Here is a 27302-nt window from a genome sequence, read left to right on the forward strand (position 1 = left end):
TTCTCCTTGTTGGATTTTCTGACTGAAAATTGCCACAGTAGTATGCAAGTATAACTCCAAGCTCTTCTCTTACCGTTTCCTTCCAGATGTAACCAAGTAAGAAATTCTTTCCTTATTCTATTGAAAAGAGAAGAATAGATCTAAGCTGAGTTAGTTTTGGTGCCAATGGCAAAATTTATTTGGAAATGGCCAGGTTGTTTGAGAGACTTATTAACCTGCAGGACATCTATGGCATCAGGGAGATTAAGGACTCCTGAAAAACAATTATTTATGGATTATTTTTTAAAAATGCATTTAAATTGTAGGACATTATTCTATCCACTCAGGTATTACTTGGATGATTCATCATGGCATGGAGGTGACCTTGAGTTTTTAAAGGCTGTGCCAGTGGAATACAAGCTCTGGCAAACCCTGCCAGGCAGGAAAAACTGCAAATAGGAGCTGTGACTGTTATTCGGTTAAGATCAGATGGGTTAATCATCAGTGGTTTAACCACAGGGTGTTTTTTTTTTCTTCTTCTTCTTCACTACAGCAACTCATGAAGACCATCTACCAAGGCTTAGATAGGTCATCATGTCCATTAATATAGATAACATCCATACTGATAAAATAACACATTCTTGAAGAAGGACTGTGTTCAGAAACTGTTACAATATCTTATATTTTTGTTGTTTTATTTATGTATATGATTTAATAATATAATTAATATGTATGTACCTTTGACTTTGTTGATATGTACACTGAAGCCAGAAAACAAGTGTTATATAGGCATAGGAAGAGGGCTAAATGTAAGTTCAGTCAGTTGTACTCATCACAATATATTATTCTTTACATAAGATCAATTATAGCCCTCTGAATTTAAAACTATATTGTAAGCTCCTTGGAGATTAGGGTTTTATCTTTTTTTCTGATCCTTGTATCTCCCCACATTGTCTCAAATGATGATGTGGCTACAGTGGATGCTCAATACTTGGTGTTGATTGACAATATACAAATATGGATGAAATAACATATAAAACAGTATTTTGAATCAGAAGCTATGGCCCTCTTCTCCCTCCCTCCCTTCCTCCTTCCTTCCTTTCCTTCCTTCCTCTCCTCCTCTTCCTGTTTTCTTCTTCTTCTTCTTCTTCTTCTTCTTCTTCTTCTTCTTCTCTTCTTCTTCTTCTTCTTCTTCTTCTTCTTCTCCTTCTCCTCCTTCTCCTCTTCCTCCTCCTCCTCCCCTTCCTCTTTTTCCACCTCCTCCTCCTTTTCCTCCTCCACTCTTCCTCCTTCCACCCTCTTCTTTCTCCTCCTCCTCCTTCTTCTTCAGAACAGACATTGATAGAAACCTGATGAAATGAGCACTTTAAATATGTGAAGGAAGGGCAGAGGATCATTCCATAGTTATACTTTTTCAGTTGGTTTCCTAAAGAATATATAGTTTTTGAGAGTGGATGAACACAAAACTAAAGACTGGTCATCTACCCTGATTTCATGTATCTAGGTTCTATATCTCATCTTTAGCATTAATTTATTAGTCATGTGACTGTACCAGTCATTTTAATGTCCCAGGCCTCAGTTGCTTCATCTTTGAAAGGAAAAAAGGTTGAATTGGATGATTTCTAAGGTGGCTTACAACCTTAAAATTTCTGATAAGATTTGCGTGATTTTACAAATCATCCATTTGAACAATTATGTGAAACTTAATCTATTTTTGTTTTCCCTCTTCCACTTCACTATATTTATTCTCCCTAAATAAGCTTTTTAAACTAATATTCTTTATTTCCTTTTTGTAGACTCTAGAACACAAGTTCTTAAATTAAAGTGTGGACTTAATGTTTTGATAACTATATTTCAATATAGTTGGTTTTATTTATAATCCTATGTATTTTATTTTATGCATTCAAAAACATCATTCATAGAAGAGTTCCAGATGCTTTGCCAGACTGACAAAGGGGTCCATGACACAAGAAAAAGTTAAAAATTCCTGTACTATTTCTCTAAGAGATGGCACTTAAGTTTTTTAATGGATAGCTATAGAACTGGGCATACTCAGGAAAGAACTCTATGAAACTATGAGTTTCATCTGAAATATTCACCCCAGTGGCTAGCCTCATTTTACATAGAAACAATAAGACAGGCCTGTCTACCAAGGAAGTATGTGTTTATTTGTTCATTCATTCATTCATCCAAACCTCTCTTTATTGACCACCTGTTGTATAGCCAGGACTTTTCCTCCATGCTATGAGAAATAGAAATACATTTTCTAGAGTTTCTTCCCCAAAAGAGCTAATCAAAGGTAACATGATTAAGACATATGAATCAATTAAATAGATGAGATGCCAAAATGGATCTATGACTACTTGACAAATCAATTGTAAAGATAATCATTACTATAAAGTAGAAATTATCTTCTTCATTATTTGGGAAGTAATAGGGACATTTTTATAGGTATAATAATATATTTGCACTAATTGATTTAGATCAGATTCAAATGATAACACTTCGCTAGAGCGGAACTGGATTCTCCCTTTTGATGACTGCTGTGCTTACCACATTCCTTAGGGAAAAAAAGGCTCAATTTCCTGTGGTTGATACCTCTTTCCTAGAAGAAAATATTGGGGGAAAGAGAAGCATGGATTTCCTAGATATCTTTGGGATGAATAAAACAAATAGATCAATAGTCAGTTACTTTGGGATTGCAGGAGCAACATAATGCTATTTCCTAGACTATACAAATCACATCTGTGCCAACCTGGATTGATTAAGATAAGAAGCTTTTGTTACCTTTACTTCTGTGTATTCCTTCATTCACCAATACATGTGAACTTAAGACTGCCTAGTCTATAGTCATCTTTTTCTCTCTAAGTGCCCAACATAATGGGTGTCACATTGGCTATTTCACTTCCTGCATCCAGTATACAAGTCAGGAGATGTGCAGATAGAGATTTTACATCTCCCAAGAAAGAGAAAAATAAGGGAAAGGAGCATACAGACAAGTATTGGAGTATCACTCCTAGCCTATTAAATGAGAACTCCTTAATTCTGAAAAAGCTTTCCTCTCAAAATCTCTAAATAAAGTCTATTCTTTCTTGAATTTCTTCAGTGGATGTGTGCTCTTATTAATGTGGGTACCCCCTTGCTATGGTACAGATTTCTACCCATCCTGACCTGTGTGACTCATGTCCACCTACTCGTATAAAAATCCTATAAAACATCCAAGAGTGTCCACTCATCAAACTGTGTATCTTCTTTTATGTCTCCTAATAATAATATATTGGTATCAATGCAGGCTTTCTATAGTTTCTGCATTTACAATCAGTAAAGTGCAGAAAAGATGATATGAAGGAAGAGCATGGAAGAAGACATAATACTGTAGCTTTCCCTCAAGGACATGAATCAGAATTATCTCATCTTTTAAGCAAGGAGGAAAGGTATGGCATTTTTTTTTTTCAAAACGCAATGATTCTGAATTCAACAGAACCCTTACATTGCTGGCGCTAGAAAAAGAAGATAACATCTACTTCCTGGGCTTTCTATAATAAACTGAGAGTGCTGCAGTGCTATATATTACATAAGGAATGCAATTTGGTCAGCAAGAATAAGGCCAGGTACCTGTGGTCATCAATGTAGGGGACTGGCAGGTGAGGGAACTCCTTCTACCAATGCAGATCCACATCTTCCCTGCCTTTTACAGTTCTGGTGAGTTGCCAAGAGTACTGAGAGGTTAAGTGCTGGGGTCACTCAACCAGTAAGGCTCAGAAGCATGACTTGAGCCTGTCATTGTGCTTCCAGCAGAATATAACATTCAATTTTATGATACTATGGAATGTTTTCTCTAAATAGGGCAAATTTAGAAAATTCTTAAAGCAGCTTACAGAAATGGCACTTTCAAGTGCAGATTCTATCACCACTAAGGAGAGTTGGCTGTAATAACCTTCAAAGGTTTGTGGTTGGTTGGGCCTTGAGAGAGAGGTAGAAGTTGCCTTCCCTGATTTTTTTTTTTACAGGTGTTTACCTCTTCTACTTCCCACAGGTCAAAAATGTAAATGTATCTTTGGTTACTTCCCCAAATTGAATTTGCAGCTGACTTTTTTCTTGATATGGTCTTTCCTCACTGTATTGCCTCAAATATCATTTGGATTTGCCCTTTCAATGGCTCTCTACTTCTGGCTTCCCCAATTCCAGTCAGCTGTGACAGGATGGACAATACATATATGCTACATCCACCACCTGGGCACCACACACATGAATTAACTTTAGCAGATACATTGTGATTGTTGAACTGCACCAGTTTCTTTTTCTTTCACATGTGGCAGATTATTCAAAATATCAGTGTCAGCTTTTCTTGTCACCCTTTACACCTAAGTGATTATTGAAGTTTCCTTTATGCACACAGGAAATCATGTCTAGACAGAGCAATTTGCCTCTACATTCAAAAACAGGTTTCAACAAACCAGGGTATATTCCACTTGCGTTGCAAAGTTAAAATTCATTCCTCATTGCCACCTAGCTTTCTAGGTCCCCCCATCTCCCCCCCCAATACACACACTCAAGTACAGTATTTGTCAAAAGATAAGCCATTTGCATAATACCCTTCTCTATAGTAGGATCAGAGAGTCTTACATGGTGTTGCATTTTAAGCCTTTTTTATTCTATTTGCCAAAATAGAAGGATATAACGAGGTATATGACTATTACGCAAGTGAGGCTTAGTGTTGGTAATCAGCTGATTTTTTTTTTAATGTTTCCATTCCTATCAATGAGTGACTCCTTCCTGTCTATAGACAGTAATTGCTTTGGGAAACAGGTGGGCTAATTTTCCTACATTGCTCATAACATACAGGTATGCATTAAGATGCCACTTGATGATTGGTAGGAAAGCCTTCATTTATAATTACACAGAATTGACGATTTTCTCCTCTGCTGAGATACAGATGGACTTATCCGCTGTTCATTTGGTAGAGTAAAAATCACTCCAAGATTTCTCCTCTCTATTTATTGAAATATCTTGAGTGCTATCTACTGGCCAAAGGTGGCACTGCCTACAAATGTAAACAGGAATTTGTGCAAATAAATTATAACTTTTTTTTAAAAAAGATGATACTGTTGCAGGATAAGGGACATGGTACATGATTATTTGTAATTGCAAAGTACAATTTTGAATGAAATGTAAAAATTTATTATCGTAGAAAAGAATGTTGTGCATGATAAGTTCAAAGATTAATCCACTTAATTGCCTTCTAGTGGAACAACAGTGTTTTCAAATACTACAATATTAGCCTATTAAATAAACACAGACTCAGTTTAAAGCATAACAGAACTATCACACAAAACAATAAAGTCCAGCTGCACAATGTTCTATTTTGGAACATTGAAGTCACAATAGCATCCACAAAAAAAATAATTCTACATTCAGGACCTACAGTAGCAGAGGAGACTGGCCTGTATCCAAATGATCCACAGGTGAGTCTCAAGCCATATATTACAGATTATTGCTATAGTTACCTCCCCTACCCTGCCATCCATATATTAGAATGAACCTTCTGTTGCATCTCTCATTTCATCTCTAATCTATCTTCTCATGGACAAAATTGTATTGAGGAGTGTTTGTGTGTGTGTGTGTGTGTGTGAGTGTGTGTGTGTGTGTGTGTGTTCATGTGTGTTTATATGTATGTTCAGACCAGGGGTGAAGAACCTGCAGCCTCAAGGCCACATATGGCCTTCTAGGTCCTTGGGTGAGCTTTTGACTGAGTCCAAATTTTACAGAACAAACTCTTTTATTAAGGGGCTTTGTTCTGCGAAGTTTGTATTCAAAGGGCCACACCTGAGGACTAGAGAGCTACATGTGGCCTTGAGGCTGTGGGTTCCCCACCCTTGGTATAGACTATTACTGGATACTCTACTAGCTAGTTATCTCACCAACTAAAACACACTTGAATTCAGGTATTGTCATGTTTGCTAACGGAAAACTTCCTTTTTTGTGTGTGTTTGTAGGTGTGGTTGAGTGTGAAACGTGACTTTGTGACTTGCAAATGGTCAATATGTCCCTAATGAACTCCTGGTCAGAAAAATGACAAGTCTAGTAATATGTGTACTTGGGAATAGAGAGAGACCACATGAGTTGAAAATTAATTTGTTAAATAATGATACAGGGGAAGGCACATCCAGTTCTTTGGTTACTCACTGGGAAAGACCATGACTAAGTGGGAAATGGGGCAGCAATCACATTTCAAGTAGACATAGACATATGAGGGTAAAGAGCACAGCAAAGACAACCAATGAAAGGGATACAGAGTCAGATGGTGTGGGGTATACAGTAGGGATGGGGGAGGAGGAGAGGCAAAGAGTATCAGACACATAAGCATGAATTAGAGTTGGGAATACTAGGCATCATAGACCTGATGGAAGTGGAAGAGTCCTGAGGGAGGGGAGAGTTTAACATCTCATTTTTATAGTGTTTTTTGAGGGGAATGGACTAACTCTTAGCTATTCCGCGTTGGGGTAGTACAAATCATCCAAAGGTGTCAGTAAAACTTTAAAGTTAATGTGTCCCCATTATCTCAAAATTATCAGTACCTTTTGGTAATCTGCTGAATGTCTGGAACTTGTCTGACATTTACATATTATAGGACCAAAAGGCTCTGACCATGGCACCAAGATGGCTTCTGCTGATTCAACACATACTACCAGGATGGGAATTTTGGTTAACATATGATACAATTCGTTAATTATGCTCCTTTGATCTTTAGGATGGTTTTTATGTGACTTTCAGGTCCCCCTTTGCAATCTTACATCCTGCTATTGCCCCTTTCTACTGGCTACTTATAAACTTATTTGCTATATTGACTAGAAGAGGGGAGTGGTCAGGGGGACCAGAACAAGATACAATTTTAATACACCATAGAACGTGTGTTCTTTTTCCCTGCCCTGTTCCTTGCTGCCTCACCATCTCTCAATGCTGAACCATCCTGAACACAAACAAACTGTAAATAGCCTAAGAAACACAGCGATCCCTATCAATTTCCCATTTCAATATTATTCTGCCTTCTCAATTGATATACTCTTCCTCAAATGCAGAAGAGATTCCCATACACTTTAAGAACTTGTACACTGCATCAGACAATATCATCCTAGAAAAAGGGTATGCTGAGTAACTCTTAATCAATGTCAATATAATTAATAAGGTGAATGAGCTAGTAGGCATCATATCTTATGGCACAACTGCCAAGCTCAACCTCCAAGACAAAAGTGACATACCAAAAGAACAAGACGCCTTCCTAAGTCACGAATATTGAGTTACATCCGAGACTCAAATGGTCAGTTCAAATGTTTTCAACCACACCTCACTCCACATTGAAGGAAAATAATTTAGCAAATGCAAGCTGCTAGTAGATTGACCAGTGCAACATGATTTACCCAGCTAGAAAGTCACTGAAATAACATTCTCATGTACTTAACTCTTTAAGAGCTTGTTTTCCCACACCAAACTAGATGTATTCTAGGAAAAAAGGCCGCATGCTGTGAATGATTGTGTTGGTATCAAGAGGTGATACGGAGCTAGTAGAATTTTCCCTCAGGGTATAAAATGGAGATTGTGCCAGAGAACCAATAAAAACCAGCCCTTTTTTTGGATCTTTGATCTGCCCGGAGTCCTGAGATGATATCACAAATTACAATATCCCAAACTTCTACAATTCATGCATATTGGGCATGTGATTTATTAAGAGGTACCTTATAAGTGTTTATGTCTGGATAGGAAAAGACTATATATTTCTCTGAATTCCATTCCCCATGTAGCATTGGGGCAGAAAGCTTTGTTCCCTGAGAAGACTCTCTGAGCTGCCTCCCACACAAACAACAGCAGCATCAACATCAGCAACAACAAGAGACATATTTTGGACTCCACACGTTTTGGATTCCAGATTTTGATCTTGCAGGTACACTTCTAGCGTGAACAAGAAGATTGAGAAGCAAGGAATGCAAAGGTTGAACGAGAAAGGAAGGACAAGGAGGTTAGAAAATGGCTATGTGAATACTATAAATATTCAAATCAACTATAAAGAACCTGTGAAGGAAGATGCTATCCAACCTCCAGAGAAAGAACTGATAAATAGAAGTACAGATAGTATGGTTTTACATATGTTTATAAATCTGTGTCAAATGGTGTCCTCTAGTTCAGGTGGGGAGGGAAGAGAGAGACATTTCAGAATTTAAAATGTAACCAAAAAAATCAAAATTTTAAAAAATGGCTACAGAAAATGGAATCTCTCCTTTTCTCCTATTCCACTGGGGATGTGCAGAGATTGAGGCTATTCCTCATGCCATCAGATGCCAAGCTTGGCTCTGAGTCAGGTGTGCTAGACTTGCCTTTTGGGTCCTTTCCTTTTCCATGCATTAGCTTTAGGATTCTAAAGACTTACCAATCCAGCTGCAAAAGGTGAAGGGAACCTGTCAAGAAAATGCATAATCATTCCATATTATCAAATGGGCAAAATTTTAACCTAGTTTCCTGCTTGCCAAGTGTGGGCGTCAGGCTGTTAAACACAGCTCAGAACTGAGTCAGTGGCAGGTACTTTTGTTTGAGTAAAGGCATTGAGGGTATTTTCCAGACATTTGCCCTACATTTCTTATTTAAGTTATCTTTTTTATGGGGGGCGGGCAGGAAGGAGCACCTTTAGAATATACATCATGTGATTGAGGCAACATGGTGCAATGAAAAGAACAATGAAAGAGTGGAGAGTCATAGCACCTGAATCCTATCTGTGTGACTTTAAGCAAGTTACTTAATCTTTCTGGGCCCCAATTTCCTGATGTGTAAAATGAGCAGCTTGGATTAGGTGAAGATCCTTTCCAGTCTTATACTGATGACTCTATGATTAATTTTTGGCTTATCTGAGGAAGGGGTTTCAGAGAAGAGAAATGGGAGAATGAAACAAGAATTTGTATAGGTAGGAACCCAAACAAGGTTTAAATACCCTATAACTTTAAAAGGGTGTTGTTACATAAACTTACTTTGTTCTCATAGAAACTCCAACAAACAACCCTCTTCTATAACAATCCAAAGCTGTCATAGAGAAGGTAGATTGGATTTGTTCTTTTTCAGCTCTGAAGTGAAAATCTAAGAAAGTATGGCTTGAAGCTACAAAGAGACAAATTTGGTCTAGATATTCAAGAAAGGGAATAGTATAGTAAGTTTCCCCTTTTCTACACGATTAATTTTGAGAAGAAGATAGAATATATGTTGAGTTCTTAGTTTCTTATCTATAGGATGGGCCTGAGCATCATTACATATCTTTGACTTTTTTTTTCTTTTCTTTTTTATGAAGAGAGAAGACAGAATGCCATCATTAATTGAAGTTTGGTTTCTCTTTGACTGAAAAATTGAACTAATGCTGTCATGAGTGATCCAATACATTCTTTTAGACATAATTTTTTTTCTTGAATGTATCTAAAATCAGTCTTATTAAATCCTGTCTCTAAAAAGCTATATTGATTGAGCATATGCTAAGAAAACTTTAGGGACTTATTTAAAGACTAAAGACTGATATATTATTCAAGATCGTAAAATTTCTAGAGTGCAGAAGCTGTTTATATCTAATTACTGCTGTATCCACAAAACAACAAGTAGTTAGACACTTAATAAATCCTTTTAGGGGATGATGCAGAAAATATTGGAGATTATTATCTTTCCCCTTTGTTTCTAAAATCACATCTGAAACACCACAATGCAACTAGTTAAACTAAGTTTCACAGAGAAGAAACTAGAGTTTAACTAATATGACTAATATGGGTAGAGATGACTGACTTTTAAAAAAAACTGATTCTTCTATGCTTTAGCATATTCCAATTTGCTAGCCAGCTTGTTAAATGTGGTAATATTTTGCTGCTGATCTTATCACTGATGCTTCCCATTCTGGAGTTAGCCCATCAAGGAGATCAGACTCAGAGGCACTAAATCTATCTGCACTGATTTAAAAATCTACAGAGGCTCCCAGTTAGACTGAGCACAACTAAATGCAGTAAGCCCTTTTTATCGCTCAGACCCTCTCCTTTGACCAGCCTTATTTCTGGTTTTGCTGACTCTGGCTTTTACCCTTGACTTCAATTCGGTCTCCACCCTCAGATTGAATTTCTACCTTGTTGCAGACTATTTCAGTAGCTCATAAAGACATGCTTTTTGCCTCTAGCCTGCTTCAGCCTCTGTTTATAACATGGTTTGGGAGTATTTCATCAGACCACAGATAAGAAGACTCCTTGACCATGGACAACTCGAAATTCAAGCGTAGGCCAGATGTAGCTGGCAAATTACCAGGTGTCCTTTTTTGAATTTGGTAACTAAAAATAGTTCATATTTGTTGGTCTTTTTCCGGAGTCAAGTGTACGAGGAAAAAAATAAGTCATTAATTAAGAATGAGGTTCTCTAAACAGCATTAATCAATCACCTTACGCTTTTTTATGAACGTGAAGGAAAAGCTAAAGGGGAAATTAAGATAATTTTTTGTAGAAAAAAGAGCAAACCATCAATGATCATATCATTCTGAGAACACTTCAGACTCATCTAAGTCCACAGAGTTTAGTAGTCAAATCATGTTATCTTTTAGGTTTTCTAATGCCTTTACTTTTCCTCTGCCTCCTAAATGATTTGGAAGAGTGTAATTTTAATCAAATTTGCCCAAAAGAGAAAATTAGGAAGGAGTTCAAAAACAGTGAGGGACAGACATCAGAAAGTGTTTTGTATGGAAATAGGGAAATAGCCACAGGATCTTACTTAATTTAGCAAAATGAAAGATGATGATGCCATTTAGTGTAAATTTATATTGAGAAAAGGCAGAGGGTAGGAAACTACCTCTTGTTAGAGTGTAGCAATCAAGTCCTTCTGAAGGATTGACATGAAATTAGATAAACTTAAAATGTGACAATGGGTTCTTGAAACCTAAATTAGTGAGGCAAAAACACTGGGGAGTCCTGCCAAGGTGGAAAGGTTTCTGGCATGGGTCTTGATGATAAATGCCATGTCTGTCGTCTGAGGCCCAGCTGAGCTAAGTTCAGAGGCCCATCATCAGAAAGTTGGCTATTTTTTAAATTTAAATTTTTTCCACAAGTATCTACTCTGACAGGGAAACATTGTAATGTGAATCAATGGAGGCATTACAATGATAAAATTGGATCTGTGGAAGTACTGAAGTAAATGAAGTCGTAGTTAGAAGTAATTACACAGGCAATAATTTTATGCTTTCTTAATTGACTCTCTAGCCTTCTTCCTTGTAGTTGTTATCCAAAAATATCTTCTTTTCTTTCATACCCCGCTCCATGCCATCCTAACTTCTCCTGCTTCCTATCTTTCTGAGGAAATTGAGGTCATCCATCATGAGCTCCTTCATATACTCATCTTCATATTTAAAAATGTCCTACATCTTTACCTTTCTTTCTTTCCTCCATTAATGGAGGCAGAAGTTACCCTTCTCCTTTGCCAAGGCTGATACCTCTACTTGTGTCCTCAATCCTGTTCTCTTTCTTTTCAAGTTCTCTCTATCTGTCTGTCTAGTCCAAAAAGAAAAGGAAATATCCTTTGTCTGCCATCACAAAACCAAAATTGTAAACATCCACAGAGCTTAGGTCCTGGAACTCCTATTTTTTTTTCCTCTATGTTCTCTCCCTTCATGACTGCATATGCTCCCATGGGTTAAATTATCATATTTGTGAAGATGACTTAAAATCTAACTGCAGTCCTAATATCTTTCTGTAATTCTACTTCCACATCAACTTTCTATTAGACATGTATACCTCTATGTTCCATCAATTTCTGGAATTCACCATGTTCTAAAACAAAACTTATTACCTTCTTCCATAAATACACTCTTCCAAATGTCTTTATTTTCATAAAGATACCCAGCACCCTTCTAGTGACTCAGTTAACTGGGTATCTGAAGAGTTATTGCCACCCTCATCCATCTTAACTCTTGCCTTTGCCTCACCCTCAATATCTAATTAGTTGCCAAGTCTTATTGTTTCTACCTCCACAATATCTTTTACATTTGTTTCCTAATCTTGATTCACATGACCATTACCTTAGTTTAAGCTCCCATCACCTCTTCTCTGTATTATTGGGAATGCCTCCCTGATTTCAGTTTCTACCCATCCAATCCATCTTCCATACAGTTGCCTAAATAAACTTCCAAAATAAGACACAACCTTGATTGTGTCATTGTCTGCCCCCAAACCCTCAGCTTCCTATTTATTACTTCCAGGATAAAATATAAATACCTCAGCTTCAGATTTCAAATTTTTCATAAGGTTTTTCCAGCTAACCTTTGTAGGTTTATTCCATAACACACACATTTAAAAAAAGGATGGATTTCAGGCTATAATGGATTGTAGACATTTACTTGCTGGCAAATATATTTCTTGGGTTGAAATTGATAAAGTGCATTAGAAATTAGACTGAAGTCCTCTTGATACTACCACCATCCATGTTCTCTTATAGAGTCTTAACCAGATAAATCTGTATCTCTTTATATTCCAACTACTCTAAGGCCTTGGTCTCTAGAGTAATTATATAAACCTAGTTGATAACTAGGATAACTAGACAGATGTAAAGAATTTCCTATGTGAGCCAGAGTCGGTCAGATTGCAAAGAAAAAACATTTAGACCACCACAAATGTTCCTCTAAAGTACTTAGGAAAGGTCTAGAGTTACCCAGAAAAGAAAGGATCAGAAGAATGGCAAAAGGAAGACATCTTTTCTTAGAAGCTGTCGTCATAGATAGATAGATAGATAGAGGCAAAAATATAGATATAGATATATAAAAGTTATACAATATCAAGTACTCCTAGGGATTCTGTCCTCCAGTGATGAGTTTTTCTGCATTCATCTTCAGAGAAGCTTTCTTTGTAGTATTTCCTTGGAACTCATATGGTGGAATAATGAGTTGATCTATAAGTGACTCTTTAGAGTCAGTCAGTTCCATCAGTGTCATTACACTATAGTTTGTTGTTGATCTAAAAACATTTTTTTTACACATACACACACCAACAAGGCCAAATTTGTTGCCAAGCTATATATATATATATATATATATATATATATATATATAGATAGATAGATAGATAGATAGATAGATAGATAGATAGATAGATAGATAGATATTTTCACCATGTATTTATATAACTGTCATTGGAAGGTTTGTAGGAGGTGATTCAGAGTGAAAGAAGCAGAAGCTGGAGAACAATATGTATAAGGATTACAACAAAGTAAATGAAAATGATACTGGAAGGCAGCTAAAGACATTGTAGTATAGTGGTCATTCTTGGGCCTTGGGGAATAGATGATGAAATATACCTCCTTCTCGGTAGAGAGGTGAAAGATTAAGTGAATAGAACATAAAATACACTGTCAGAAGTGATTTCAGTGTCATTTGGTTTTCCTGAACTGTTTTTGTGAGGAAAAAGTTCAATGGGAGAAGGGAGGTTGGATTTCAGGTAGCAGCTGATACAGAGGGTCAAGGACTGTCTTTTAACTCTTTTAAACCCAGAATTTAGCACAGTATCTGTAATGTTGCAGGCACTTAATAAATATTCATTGACTAATTGACATAAATATCAAAAGCATTTTTTTTAAATAAGAAAAATATGGATTTCATTTAGTGAGGGTAATTTTAAAAAAAGTCTCAAAATTGCTTCCTTTTACATTGTACATTTCCCCCAAATTGGCTTAGTAGTGCTTCTCCAAAGTTGACATTTCATCTTTGTGCCTTTGCATAGATTGTGTCCCTAATCCCTATATTGTAGTCTCTCCTCCTCTCTGCCTCCTTTGTCTTTCTTTAAAGCTCATCTCAGATTCTACCTCCTCTTTGGAGACTTTCCTGACTCCTTCAGTTTTTGTACACTATCTTTACTCACATTGCTGTCAATTTATTTGTATGGGTATCTTCCCCCTATTCCTTGCCTTAAAGGCAAGGCTTATTCCATATTTTATCACTGGGTCCCCAGTCTTACACATCTAATATATATCTTATACATAGTAGAAATTTAATAAATACTGCTTAAGTTGAGAACTGCCTTTCTCTGCCTGTCTAATAACACAGTAAAAAAAATTTTTTAAAAAATAAAGGAAATTGGGCTGTTCTAGCATGTTCGTTTTTGTTGAAGCCATATTGGCTCATAGACATGACCACTTCCCTTTCCAAAATGCTCACAGAGCATCCTTTTATTAAGTTCTAGAATTTACCCAAGACTCAAAGTCAAACACTAACTGTAGATCACAACCTCTCATCTCTTAACTTTTTTGGGGAATACTGATTTTTTTAATCCCTGACACCTTTTTTTGTTTGTTTGTTTTCCACAGTCTTTCAGAGGTGGGACATTATCAGTTCTTTCAATGCCCTGACATCTTGTTCATCTGCACCTGGTGACTTGAACTCCTTAAGTTCAGGTAGTTGCCCTCATATTATTTCCCTTTTTATTCTGGGTTTCAATTTCCTATTAGCCATTCTTGTTCTGTTCTTTCCAGTCCAAAGATCATTCTCCTTGGCAGAGAAAACAGAACAAAATAAGGTTTGAGAAGTCCTGCATTTTTCCATCATCTATTACCATTATTCCATCTGCTCTATCACTTTTTTTATTTGCTTTTCCCTAATATAGAAAAACAGAAAAAACCTTTGTTGTCGTAGTTATTGTTCTTAAAATTTATCACCAATCTCAGATCATTTCTGACCTTTAACATTCCAAACACTATTTTTTTTTGCAGAATCATGCTTTTGTATTCACTCTCTATTACTTGCAATTGCTTGAATTTTTTTTTTTACATCTTTAAAAATATCTAGGTTAGTTTATGAGTTTCTTGTGTATACACATCAATCTCTCTAGATGAATACTTTTCTCTCTTGCTAACAATAACTAACCTTTATATAATGGTTTATGTTTGCAAAATGCTTATACAACAACCCTTCGAGGGATTATTATCATCTTCATTTCACAGATAATGAAACCAAATCTGAAAGAGATTAAGAGACAGGGAAGTGTCTGAGGTAAGACTAAATTCATGTCTTCCTGATTCCAAGCCTAATACTCTATCCATTGCAACATCTCTCTAGTCTCCACTGCCCCCCTTGGTTAGGTTAGCTTTTTCAAAGTGAAGGAACATCTTGGCTTGGGAGATTGGAACATGGGAATCTTAATATTGGTGAAGACAGAGAAGTTTTGATACATGGATTAGAGGAGATAAGGGAGCTCGTGATACAATGCTTTAATCTCAGTAAATTAGGAACAATGTCAACTGCTGAGACAAAGAGATGAAAGTAGAATTAGTGGTTTAAGAAAAGCAGAGGATTTGGGATAGCTGTTGTGGGCAGTGATCAGAAGTAAAATGAAATGAATATAAGCATTGCTATCTAGTGTTTATGGTTCAGTTGGAGGTAGGTAAAATCCAATCCAATTCAATAAGCATTTATTGATTATTATTAATGTTCAATAGATCCAGTCTTATTAGCTTCATGACTTCCTCTAAGAACATTTAGTCACTTGGGAGTAGCAGTAAAGAAGATGGAGCAGGGATGGCCCAGGGTCAGTGTGTGAACAATACAAGGTCAAAGGGATAAGTGATTCAAGGATTCAACTATAGGTACAAGACTGTAAAAGAGAGGGCAGAATAGGGTAAGGAGACAACAGAGCTGAGGGATAACTCAGAGCAGTGATGAAGAATAGATCTATGAGAAATGAGATAGTAAGAAAGGGAGGAGGACACAGATTGCATGGTCATAAAGCAGGATCTTGAAGTTTAAGATCTTGGAGGAGGAACAGTTTCTAGTAGCAAGGTCAAAGGTGTGATAGCTAAAGGATAACTGAAGTAAAATGAAGACAAAGGTCTTGGAATTGAAGAAACTTGATGATGATCTGGGAGATAAGGATGTTAGTAGGGTTAACATTAATTCAGATGAGAGCACAGAGAAGAAGTGTGTGATCCACTTTTTTTTTAACTTAAATTTTTTTTAACTTAAACATTTTTTTTAATTTTTAACATACGTTTTTAAAACTTTGGGTTACAAATTTTCTCCCTTCCTTCCTCCCCACCCACCCTCATTGAAAAGGCAAGCATCTCGATACAGATTATTGATGTGTAGTCATGCAAAACACTTCCATAGTAGTCCTGTTGTGAAAAACTAAGTATATTTCCCTTCCTCCTATCCTACCCCCCATTTATTCTATTCTCTCTTTTCACCCTTTTCCTCCTCAGAAGTGTTTGCTTTTGATTATCCCCTCTACTAATCTGCCCTCCCCTCTATCAACCCCCTGATCTTTTGTCGCCTTCCTCCCTTATTTTCCTATAGATTTCCATACCCCATTGTGTATGTTATTCCCTCCTTAAGCCAAATCCTATAATAAGATTCACTCATTCCCTCTTCCATCCCCCATTTCCCCTCCACTGTAAAAGCCTTTTCTTGTCTGTTTCACGTGAGATAATTTACCCCATTCTACTTCTTTCTTTCTCCTTCTCCCAGTGCAATCCTCTCTTACTCCTTAATTTTATTTTCCAGATATCACCCCTTCATCTTAAACTCACTCTGTGCCCTCTGTCTTTGTATATATACATATAATTTTTTTCCCTCCCACTACCCTAATACTGACAAAGGACTCATGAGTTAAAAATATCATCTTTCCATGCAGGAATGTAAACAGTCCAACCTTAATAAGTCTCTTACCATTTCTCTTTCCTGTTTACCTCTTCCATGTTTCACTTGAGTCTTGTATTTGAAAGTCAAATTTTCTATTCAGCTCTGGTCTTTTCCTCAGGAACGCTTGAAAGTCCCCTATCTCATTGAATGACCATTTTTTACCCTGAAGGATTATACTCAGTTCTGCTGAGTAGGTGATTCTTGGTTGTAGTCCTATCTCCTTTGCCCTCTGGAATATCATGCTCCATGCCCTCTGGACCCTTAATGTAGAAGCTGCTAAATCTTGTGTTATCCTGATTGTGTTTCCACCATACTTGAATTGTTTCTTTCTGGCTGCTTGCAATATTTCCTCCTTGACCTGGGAACTCTGGAATTTGGCTACAATATTCCTAGGAGTTTTCCTTTGGGGATCTCTTTCAGGAGGTGATTAGTGGATTCTTTCAATTTCTATTTTGCCCTCTGGTTCTAAAATGTCAGGGCAGTTTTCCTTAATAATTTCTTGAAAGATGATGTCTAGTCTCTTTTTTGGATCATGGCTTTCAGGTAGTCCAATAATTTTTAAGTTCTCTCTCCTGGATCTATTTTGCAGGTCAGTTGTTTTTCCAATGAGATATTTCATGTTCTCTTCTATTTTTTCATTCTTTTGGATTACTGTTACAGTGCCTTTATTTCTCAAATTGTCACTAGCTTCCAATCTCTCCATTCTAATTTTTAAGAAGGTATTTTCTTCAGTAAGCTTTTGGACTTCCTTTTCCATTTGGCCAATTTTGCTTTTTAGGGCATTCTTCTCCTCATTGGCTTTTTGGACCTCTTTTGCCATTTGGGTTAGGCTGTTTTCTTATGTGTTATTCTCTTCAGTATTTTTTTGGGTCTCTTTTAGCATCACTCTCAGTTTATCCTCTACTTCTCTTACTTGCTTCTCAAAACCCTTTTTGAGCTCTTCCATGGTCTGGGACCAATTCAAATTTTTCTCTGAGGCTTTGGATGTAGGAGCTTTGGCTTCATTGTCTTCTTCTGGTCGTATGTTTTGATCTTCTTTGTCACCAAAGTAAGATAATATAGTCTGACTCTTTTTGCACTGCTTGCTCATGATCCCGGCCAATTACTTGAGTTATAAACTCTTTTTAGGTAGGAATCTGTTTCTGGTGTGGAGAATGTACTGTCCCAAGCTTCAGGGGTTTTGTGCAGCTGTTTTCAGAGATACTTCTAGGGACCTGTAAATTTTCGGTTGTTCCAAGGTGTTATGATGAAGGGCGAAGTGTTTACTCCTTTTGTGTCCTGTGCTCTGGCCTATGAGTGACCACAAGCACTGTCTTCTGTCTTGGAACTGTGAGGGTTTTCTCTTCATAGCTACTACAAGCTCCACTACACCAGCACTCCTCCTAGCCGCAGAATCGCCACCCAGAACTATGACCAAGATCCAAGCATGAGCAAAGCAAGAGAATCCTGTACCAGCAAAGAGATCCTTGCAAACCCCCTCTGATCAGCCACTTGATTCCCCCTCAGTCTGTGGGCTGGAAGCTCAGGAGGTAGCTGCCACTCTGGGGCTGAGCTCAGGAACTGGAGCTGAGACCTCACACTCCTTTCTCACCCCAGAAACAGACTCTTCCCACTGACCTTCTAAGTTGTCTTTGGCATGTGTGGACTGAGAAGTCTGGAAACCACCACAGCTGCCCCTGATTCAGCCCTCCGAGGCCTGCTCCAGGTTCACTGAGGCCCACAGACCCACACCAAACTGTGCTCCTTTCCCTGCCTGGCATGATATACCCCTCAGATCAACCATCCAGGTTGTCATTGGCTGGAAATTTGTTTCACTCTGTCTTTTTGTGGGTTCTGCTGCTTTAGAATTTGTTTAGAGCCATTTTTATAGGTATCTGGAGGGGTTTGGGGGAGAGCTCAAGTGAGTCGCTGCTTTTACTCACCATCTTGGCTCCACCCCCAGGCAATCAATTCTTTGAAGAAGGAGAAAGAATGACCAGAAGGTTGGTAGATAACAACAAGAAGACCTAAATCAGATAGTACAAATTTCAAAAGAGTTGAGATCACTGAGTTAGAGGGAAGGTCTAGAAGTGGCAGGAAGGAGCAAATAATATGCTGATTCTTCTTCCCAACTGGGGAGGGCTGCAACAAGAGTAGCTTTATTGAAAAGGGTGATTAGAATTGTTCTATGTTTGGGAAAAAGTCAGGTTTTAGCTCTCCCCAGATTCTCTTTATATTTGCTCTGCATATAGTTACATATGCCCTTGTTGTCTCCCCCATTAGAATGTAAGCTCCTTGAAATAAGAGATTGTTTCATTCTTTGTATTTGAGACCTCAAGGTCTAGCCCAATCTAGGCACATTGTAAGTACAATCTTGTTGATTAACAGCTCATTGAAGACTTGGGAGGGGCAAGGACTAGCTAGGGGTAGGAGAAGTATCAGAGAAATGAGTTTTTGTCAAGGAAGATCAAGGGTGATTCTGAGTCACTGGGATTAAAGGAGCCCATTTCTGTTTCCGAGTTGCAGCAACAAAAGTGGCTTGGTATCAACATTGATCATGATTGAAGCCAGGTGTCCTGGATTCCTTTCTTTGGAAGTAAGATAAGAGCAACTAGCAAAGGGGACTTTTTTAGTAGGGAGTGGGGCACATAGAAATAGAAAAAAGATAAATATCTGCTTTCACAAACAATGACAAGACTGTTTCAGAGGAGAAAAAATGTCCAAATTTGTATGAGGTGTTATCCTGCCCCCAAGATGATCTTTGTTATCACTCATATGTTTGGGCTGACAAGGCTGACACTCCAGAGACTATTTCTTCTTGTGCAATTTATCTGTGGTTATGATAAGCTGCTACCAGGTGGAGAGTACTTTGATCATTCCTTCATGCCCTAAACAGCTAGGCCTCTATCCTTCTCTAGAAATCAAACTCTTATTAGTGAGTAATTACTAATAATATAATAATAATAATATAATAACTCACTTTGTAAACTTTAAATTATTCTTAAAAAAGTACTTTCCTCAAACAATCCTTTGTGATAGTATATTATGATATCTTAGCCATTATTATTATTTTAGATTAGAAAAGTGAGTTGAGAGATTAAACAGCTAAAAAGTATCACAACCAGGAATTGTAGGCAGGTCTTCTGGCTCAAAGTTCAGGATTTTTGCCATTATATCAAAAAATACCTAAGATTAAATGTTAAATAAGTTCATATTTAAAGATGGAATATGATTTAGAGCAACAATTGGGTATAATTGATTGTGTAGCCCATGGTACAGAACTAAAGATCTGGGTTTGTAGATATCAAATTCAATCTGGGGGGGGGGCAATTCACAAATCTCTCTTTTTAGCTCATGGTTTCACCCATGGGAGCAACAGCCTTTGGCTTGTTTGATCCCCAACTAAGATTTTCTCTGGGAAAATAACAACATAGCTCCTAAGGCTCAATGAAGCCGCTTCCTTACAAATATTCAGACTAAGAATACAACAAGCTTTTATTTAACTTCAAATAAGTGGAAAACAGAAAGGACTTGCACCAGAGCCCTTCTATAGTCAAAATAATGTTTTTTTCTTCTCTAGTGACCTTTCATCTCTTTTACTGACTACCCCAGTATTGAGGCTCCTCTGTAAGAGGAAAATACTTGAGCTTGCTATAAATTTAAGCAATTTGCCTGCTATCTATTGTGAGCCCATCTCCCTTGGGGAGCTGAGTAGTTCTTCAGATGACCGGTGCTATACCGGGTAGAAGCTGATTAATGGTATTCTTCTACTAGGGGGAAAGAACTATTTGTTGCTTAAGCACTTACCCCTCTGGCTAAGCCCGTGTAATTCATACTACTACTGGAGGGCAAGGCCTGAGTTTGCTTCCCCACTTCATAGCTCTCTTTCTTGCTGCTCTTTGCCTCTGGTTCTTGCTTGATACCAGAACTCCTTTGGTTGAGGAACTCAGTGTTGTTCAGTAACTTCTCTTCAGAAAGCCTGGTTAAAGAGATTGGCTTTCACCTCTGTCTAGGAGGATGATTTATCGCGGTATTCGTTCGATTGTCTGCCATTGTTCCACCATCGCCTCTCTCTACTAACATTTCTGAGTCCACATGGTTCTCTTTCCTCCAGTGGTCATGTGGTTCCTGCTCTCCTGGGGTGTTAATGCATAAGTTTCCTCTCCAGGACGTGAGGTCTAGTTTCTCTGTGTAGCACCCCACTACATCTTACAGTTTGAGTTTCCTCTCTCTGTTGAGCTTCCTCTTTAAAAGATGAAGGTGTGTAATTGATATATTGCTTGCCATCTCCATAGGGGGAGGGAAGGGTGGGAGGGAGAAAACTTGGAACTCAAAATTGTAAAAGATGAATGTTAAAAATAGAAATAAATAAATAAAAATTTATAAGATTAAGAAAAAGGTGAAGACCAAGGATGGATACCAGGTGGTATGAAACTGGCCATGAATTCCTTCTAATGAATTACCTCTAATGTTGAATCCACGGGCCAACAAATATCTGGGGAAAAGAGAACTCATACTCCATAAAAAAGACCGTATCAGTATCAGAACAAAAGCTCGAGTGTGGTGTCAGTAGGGATCTTTTATTTTCTACAGGAAGACATGTTCAATTATAAAATGAAAGTCTCATCCTTTAATCTTGCTAACCTTGACCAAGAGACTGTTCAATCCCTATTTAATCTAACCCAAGTTCATTTTACAACCTTTATTTCTACTCATCTTGAATCTTTATAACACTAGTTAAAAGCTGCCACCATATCCCCTCCACCATATATGATTCTGACTCTGGTATTTCAGTCCATGTATTAAAATGATATTGTCATATCTGTGGTTAGCCTTCCTTGGTAATAGAAACTAGGCATACGTTGTCAGAATGATATGCTCAGACCCAAGTAGATGTAAACTAGTGTGGGGCCAGTTTTTATCAATATCCAGCATATCTGGGAGTAGCCAGTTTAGACATTCTCTAAACTCTCCTATCCCCACCATATAGACACAAACCATCATCTTTCCTCCTTACAAAATGCTTCCTAACTCCACTCTAGAATATCTTGTTTTACCACAAACATTAAGATAAGACTATTTTCCTTGGACCATGATTATAGAAAGAACATCTATAAAGAAGGTATCTGAATTTCTATCAAATAACTTTACTGAGTCTATAAGGCTTTGACCTTAGGGAGAGGTACCTTTGGACTCTCAGAGAGGACTATTGAGGGTGTGTGTAGGAAGAAAAGGGGAGGTTAGAAACCAGGATACTACTGAAGTAGAGCTCCCTTAGGAAAATTCTAATGAAAGCCTCATGAATCTAAGGCACATTCAGAGTCCTTACTCTATAGGAAACATTAAACATGCTTTCCTTCCCATTTGTACTGTCTATATTTTGTATAGTTATTTGCATGTTGTTTCTCCCATTAGAATATGGATAGCCAGAACTGGAGGCAGCTAGATAGCACAAAAGATAGAAAACTGAGCCTGGCATCAGGAAGATCTGAGTTCAACTACATTCTCAGCTACTTACCAGTTCTCTGACCATGGGCAAATCACTTAACCTTTGTTTGCCTCAGTTTCCTTAACTGTAAAATGGGTGTGATAATAGCACCTACCTCACAAGATTATCATGAGGATCAACTGAGTTATTTTTAAAGTACTTTGCCGAATGCTTGGCATAAAGTGGGTACCATATAAATGCTAGCTATTATTATTATTATTATTATTATTAACTTCTTGAGGTTAGGAATCAAGTTACTGGTACTTTTCTTCGTATCCCTAATGCTTAGCACAGTGTCTGGCACACATTTAAAACTTTTTTTCTTTTTAGGAAATTGGGGTTAAGTGACTTGCCCAGGGTCACATAGCTAGTAGGTGTCAAGTGTTTGGTCTGAGGCCAGATTTGAACTCAGGTCCTCCTGATGTAAGGGGGGGTGCTTTGCCATCTAGCTGCCCACACATTTAAAACTTGATAAATACTTGTTGACAGGAGAGGAATAGCAAAATCATCAGATCACTAGCCTTAAAGGTGTCTGGGATACTAGTTAATATATCCCAAGGTTAATTGCTCCCAGATACAGTAATTGCTTTTTTTTTTTGGAGGGGAAGGCTCAGTCTTTGCTCCCTATGAGACTGCTCTTAGCACAAGCTAGCCTTCACTCCCTCTGTCAATTGTGATAATCATTTCATTGGCAGATGCTCAGTAATTGACATAGGTCTTGCTCCTTGTTGTGTAAGGCTGATTCTCTGTGGTTGATTTCTGGGTATATTTGTTCAAGAGTCTGGAATGTCTCGTGGTCAAGTGCTCTGATGTCATCTCCCACTACCCAGGCGCTAGCTTTCAATTAACAAATGATCAGAAGAAAATCCTCCATTTGCCTTTATGATGTCTTCTTTCTTCTTATTTAGCTTTGTATCTAGGGAGAGGGAAGGGGAGAAGAAAAGAGAAAGGGAGAGAGAATGAGAAAGAGGGAAAGAGAAGGAGAGCGATTCAGATACACAGAGAAGAGACCGAGACAGAGAAAAAGGAGGGAGGAGTGGGAAAGAGAGGGAGAAGGAAAAAGGAGAAGGAAGAGAGAGAGAAAGAGAGAGAGAGAGAGAGAGAGAGAGAGAGAGAGAGAGAGAGAGACAGAGAGAGACAGAGAGAGACAGAGAGACAGAGAGACAGAGAGACAGAGAGACAGAGAGAGACAGAGAGACAGAGAGAGAGAGAGACAGAGAGAGAGAGAGAGACAGAGAGAGACAGAGAGAGAGACAGAGAGAGAGACACACACACACACAGACAGAGACAGAGAGAGACAGAGAGAGAGACAGAGAGAGAGACACACACACACACACAGACAGAGACAGAGAGAGACAGAGACAGAGAGAGACAGAGAGAGACAGAGACAGAGACAGAGACAGAGAGAGAGAGAGAGAGGGGAGAGAGAGAGAGACAGAGACAGAGAGAGACAGAGAGAGACAGAGACAGAGAGAGAGAGAGGGAGAGAGAGAGAGAGAGAGAGAGAGAGAGAGAGAGAGAGAGAGAGAGAGAGAGAGAGAGAGAGAGAGAGAGAGAGAGAGGATATTGGTGTTACAGGCAGCAATGATGAGGATGGTTTGTTTGAAATCTCTTGATTGTTATTTTCCAATCAGAAGGGAGTAATTTTCCCTTCTCTCCACTTGACTAACTTGCTTCAAGCTTTCTCTCCTCCTTTCTTATCTGTAGCTTGAAATTGGCATACAATGTTTGCTCATTAAACACTAAGCACTCCAGCTCCCCTGCAACTTTTACAGCCTGACCTCTGAAACAGATTGCGCTGTTTTAAAGAGATCTTGTTCCTTTCCACAGAAGACAGCATTTTTATGAATACATTGAAGTGGAACAAAATAGATTTTAAAATGGAGATATCAAAGAGTTTCCTCAGAGCAATCTAATTTCTCTATGCTCAATGCTCTGTTTACTAATTTAACACCTTACCTGAACCCTTGTTACCCTTTTCTTCCCCCTTTGGAGGCCAAAGAAGAAGAAGGTATGTAATCTCCCATTTCACAGGATACAAGTTACTTACTGTACTTATTTGATATGTTTGATAAGTCAGAACTGTGTTATACAGTGATAGTCTCTGCACTATTTGCAAGGAGAAGGAAAAGATGGATAAGGAGAATAGTTCATTACAAGAATTTATCCTTACACAGTAGTTAATAGTAACAGTCTTCAGTAATTACTTTTATTTAAGAGCTAAAATTGGGGTGATAGTAATATTTGTGAATATCCTCCAAGATAATGTCTATGTTCTTTAGACTTAGATGCATGGCTCTCTTTTCTAAACAATCTGTCAGCTACTCCCCATCACAGAACCTTTGTTCAAGGTAAACTGGTATACTAAGAGATGTAACCAGGGCAAGGTAAATGGGGATTTGTCTCAGGACACTGACATTTAGAGGACACTGATAGCGCTTTCACTCCTTAGCAGTAGTACTCTGTGGCTTCCTCCACCAAAATTACTTTGCACTCATTTTGTAGTTACTTAGCAATACATATGCTCTTTTCCCCTTATCTCCAACTAACCTGGATTCTTTGAAGGTAGCAACAGTTTCCTTTTTGCTTTTGTACTCCTAGCACCTAGCACAGTGCCTGACATGCACTAAGTATAGAATGTTTATTGAATTGAATCCCATGTTCCCATTTCCTTTCTTATATTGTAAGCTTCTTGTGTGTAAGGACTTTGTCATATAGCTCTTTGCATTTCCCACAGTATCTAGTTCAATGTCTTTCATCTAGCAGATGTCCATTAAATATTTATTAATTATTCAGAAAGAGCTAACATTAAAAAGTTGGCAAATACAAGAAAAATATTTTATTAAGATAATAGAATGATTTTACAAACACTCACACACACATGTGCACACATATATTTGTGTCTAATGGTAACGACCTCTAGGGTGGGGAAAGGGAAAAAAAGGGAAAAAAAGAAATTTACATGATAATTTTATTATATATTTAAAAGGAATAGCAAGTTGTATACAACAGATTTGCATTTTCATATGCAATCATCTCTTTTTTTAAATTATGCTATATTATGGAAATGCTTGTTTTATTCCATAGATGAAAAACAAATTTAAAAAAGATTGTAGTAATGACTTGAAATAGTTCTCTGGCCTAAGAAGTTCATAGCTGGTCAGGGCAGACTAGACAAAGTTTGGTTTTTTTGAGTCTTAAATCTTTATTTTCACTTCTCCCTACTCCTTTTTGTTATTCTCCTTCCCAATTTTTCTCTCTAGTTACTCAATGCCATTGTGATGTCCCATGGCTTAATCATTTTCATAGACTGAACAGAATGTAGGGCTGGGAATAGTCACAAGCTCATCATCACCGTAAAGATCAGAAATCTGGAAGCTTTTCCTGTTATCAAAGCAATAGTTTGAAGTTATAACCTATTTTCTCCTAGGCCATTCTTCTAAAACAAATAGACAAATACAATTTATCCTCACTCCTATACTAGTATTACATTACTATTACCGTCTTATCAGTGGGGTTTCTCCCGTACTATCTAACTCACCCTGAATCTTTTCCTTACAATCCTTTCTGATCAGTTAATAAGCAAGTATTGCTTACATACCTACTATGTGTCTTCTAGTGATTAAACATGACTTTGGGAGTACAGGTCATTTTAGAAGGAGACATTTTCCAGCTCTTCTCTAATGTGCCAAGTTTCTAATTAGCACAGGCTTTCCTGGCCCTTTTAGAAGCTTCTCATCTCTGTTACTATTTTCTTCATCTCTCTTTTTGGCTGTCATGAAACACAGAATTAGCTAGAACAATGAATAGAGAAAGTGTCTCCCCTCTGATTTCCATTGGCTTCTAGAATTATTTGTTAGACAAACAGATAAGCACACATAAGCAAAGTGCATAACTCTGTCTCTATGCTGAAAGTAAAAAGATCCTTTGCCTAGATTTTTTTAGTCCTAGAAGGTTCCTTTTGACTTGAATACATTTCCATTTTTACCTTTTAAAAATAATCTTTTTGAGAAAACGTTCTCCTTGTCTAATATCTTATTTTGCAAACAATGGTTCCCATAGCAACTGTCCAGCAGTCTACAACTTTTATCTACTGCTTCAGTTATAGGAAATATCCCTTTCTACAGAATATATCTTTCAAAAACATTCATATTTAACAAGGTAGAAAAACAGATTTTAAGTGATTTCATTATATTCAATAGACACAGATATTTTGTCAAGGTCGTAGAGGCCTTAATAGCCAGCTATTTCCAAAAGGAAGTCCTAGGATGTGGCTGCATTCTTATTACCACCACCATTTCTTTCTGGGGCCATCACCAGTCATCTTGACTCTGTGGGACGGCAAAGACCCCTACCCAAATTGACTACTCAGGAGTCACTCCAAGTAGGGTGCAGAAAATTTATTAGAATCTCATGAGAAGCGGGCAGTCCCACTGTGAGTGGAAAGGACAACAGAAATGCTCACAGCAGGAGGGCCGCTCCCCTGAGCGAGTGTGCAGTTTTTATACATCAGTCCTTATCTAACATCACATGACTGAGGCCTCCAGGCTTCAGCTAATGGAGCTAACAGTTACATACCCGGACTGTGAGTTCTTCACCTATCTCATACAATGACCTATGTTTTGCCACTGGACTTCGTTCGATGACTGTGGAGGAGAGAGTGAGGTTGATGATTTTGCACAGCTCTACCTCACTCAAATCCAATTCACTTGTAAGTCTAAGACATCACCCTCCTGATGTCATTGGTCCTCTTCAAGAATGAAGGATGAACAACAACCTTTTCTTTCTGACTAGGTGCTAACCATCTATTGTGGAAGAGGATTTCAGGGTTTTTCTTCATTAGTCTGGAAGCTCATTGAGAATAGGGTTTGTTTCATTCTCTACACTTATTTCATATTGCCTAGCACATAGTGAGTACTTAAATGCTTGCTGGTTGACTGATTGGTTTTACCCTTTCTCTACTCCCCAAAACTACACAATCTCTTGTTTCTGTTTGACTTAGTTTTTTTGTTCATGTGTACCCATAGGGAAACATGCAGAGGGTTAAAATATCAAATAAAGAGATAGTCTGCAAGTTTGTAAAAGTCATAACAGTTAATCTTGCTCAAGGAGTAAGAACTCGGCCTTATCAATTCCTCTTCCTTATTGACTGATTCTCTTTCGTTCAAGTCCTAGAATAAGACC

General features: G+C 37.8%; 1 long non-coding RNA gene across 1 annotated transcript in view; it reads left to right on the forward strand.

Annotated features, from left to right (window-relative positions):
* Positions 1 to 5384: 5384 nt before the first annotated feature.
* The window catches only part of LOC110223774 (uncharacterized), a 47001-nt gene continuing 25083 nt past the window's right edge, over positions 5385 to 27302 (forward strand). Inside the window, exon 1 of the long non-coding RNA XR_002328780.2 lies at positions 5385 to 5444. This is a non-coding gene — a long non-coding RNA (uncharacterized LOC110223774). The remainder of the gene's footprint in view (positions 5445 to 27302) is intronic.

This window comes from Phascolarctos cinereus, unplaced genomic scaffold, assembly GCF_003287225.1.
Source record: "Phascolarctos cinereus isolate Bilbo 61053 unplaced genomic scaffold, phaCin_HiC Scaffold_726;HRSCAF=1367, whole genome shotgun sequence".
NCBI classification, from domain to species: domain Eukaryota; kingdom Metazoa; phylum Chordata; class Mammalia; order Diprotodontia; family Phascolarctidae; genus Phascolarctos; species Phascolarctos cinereus.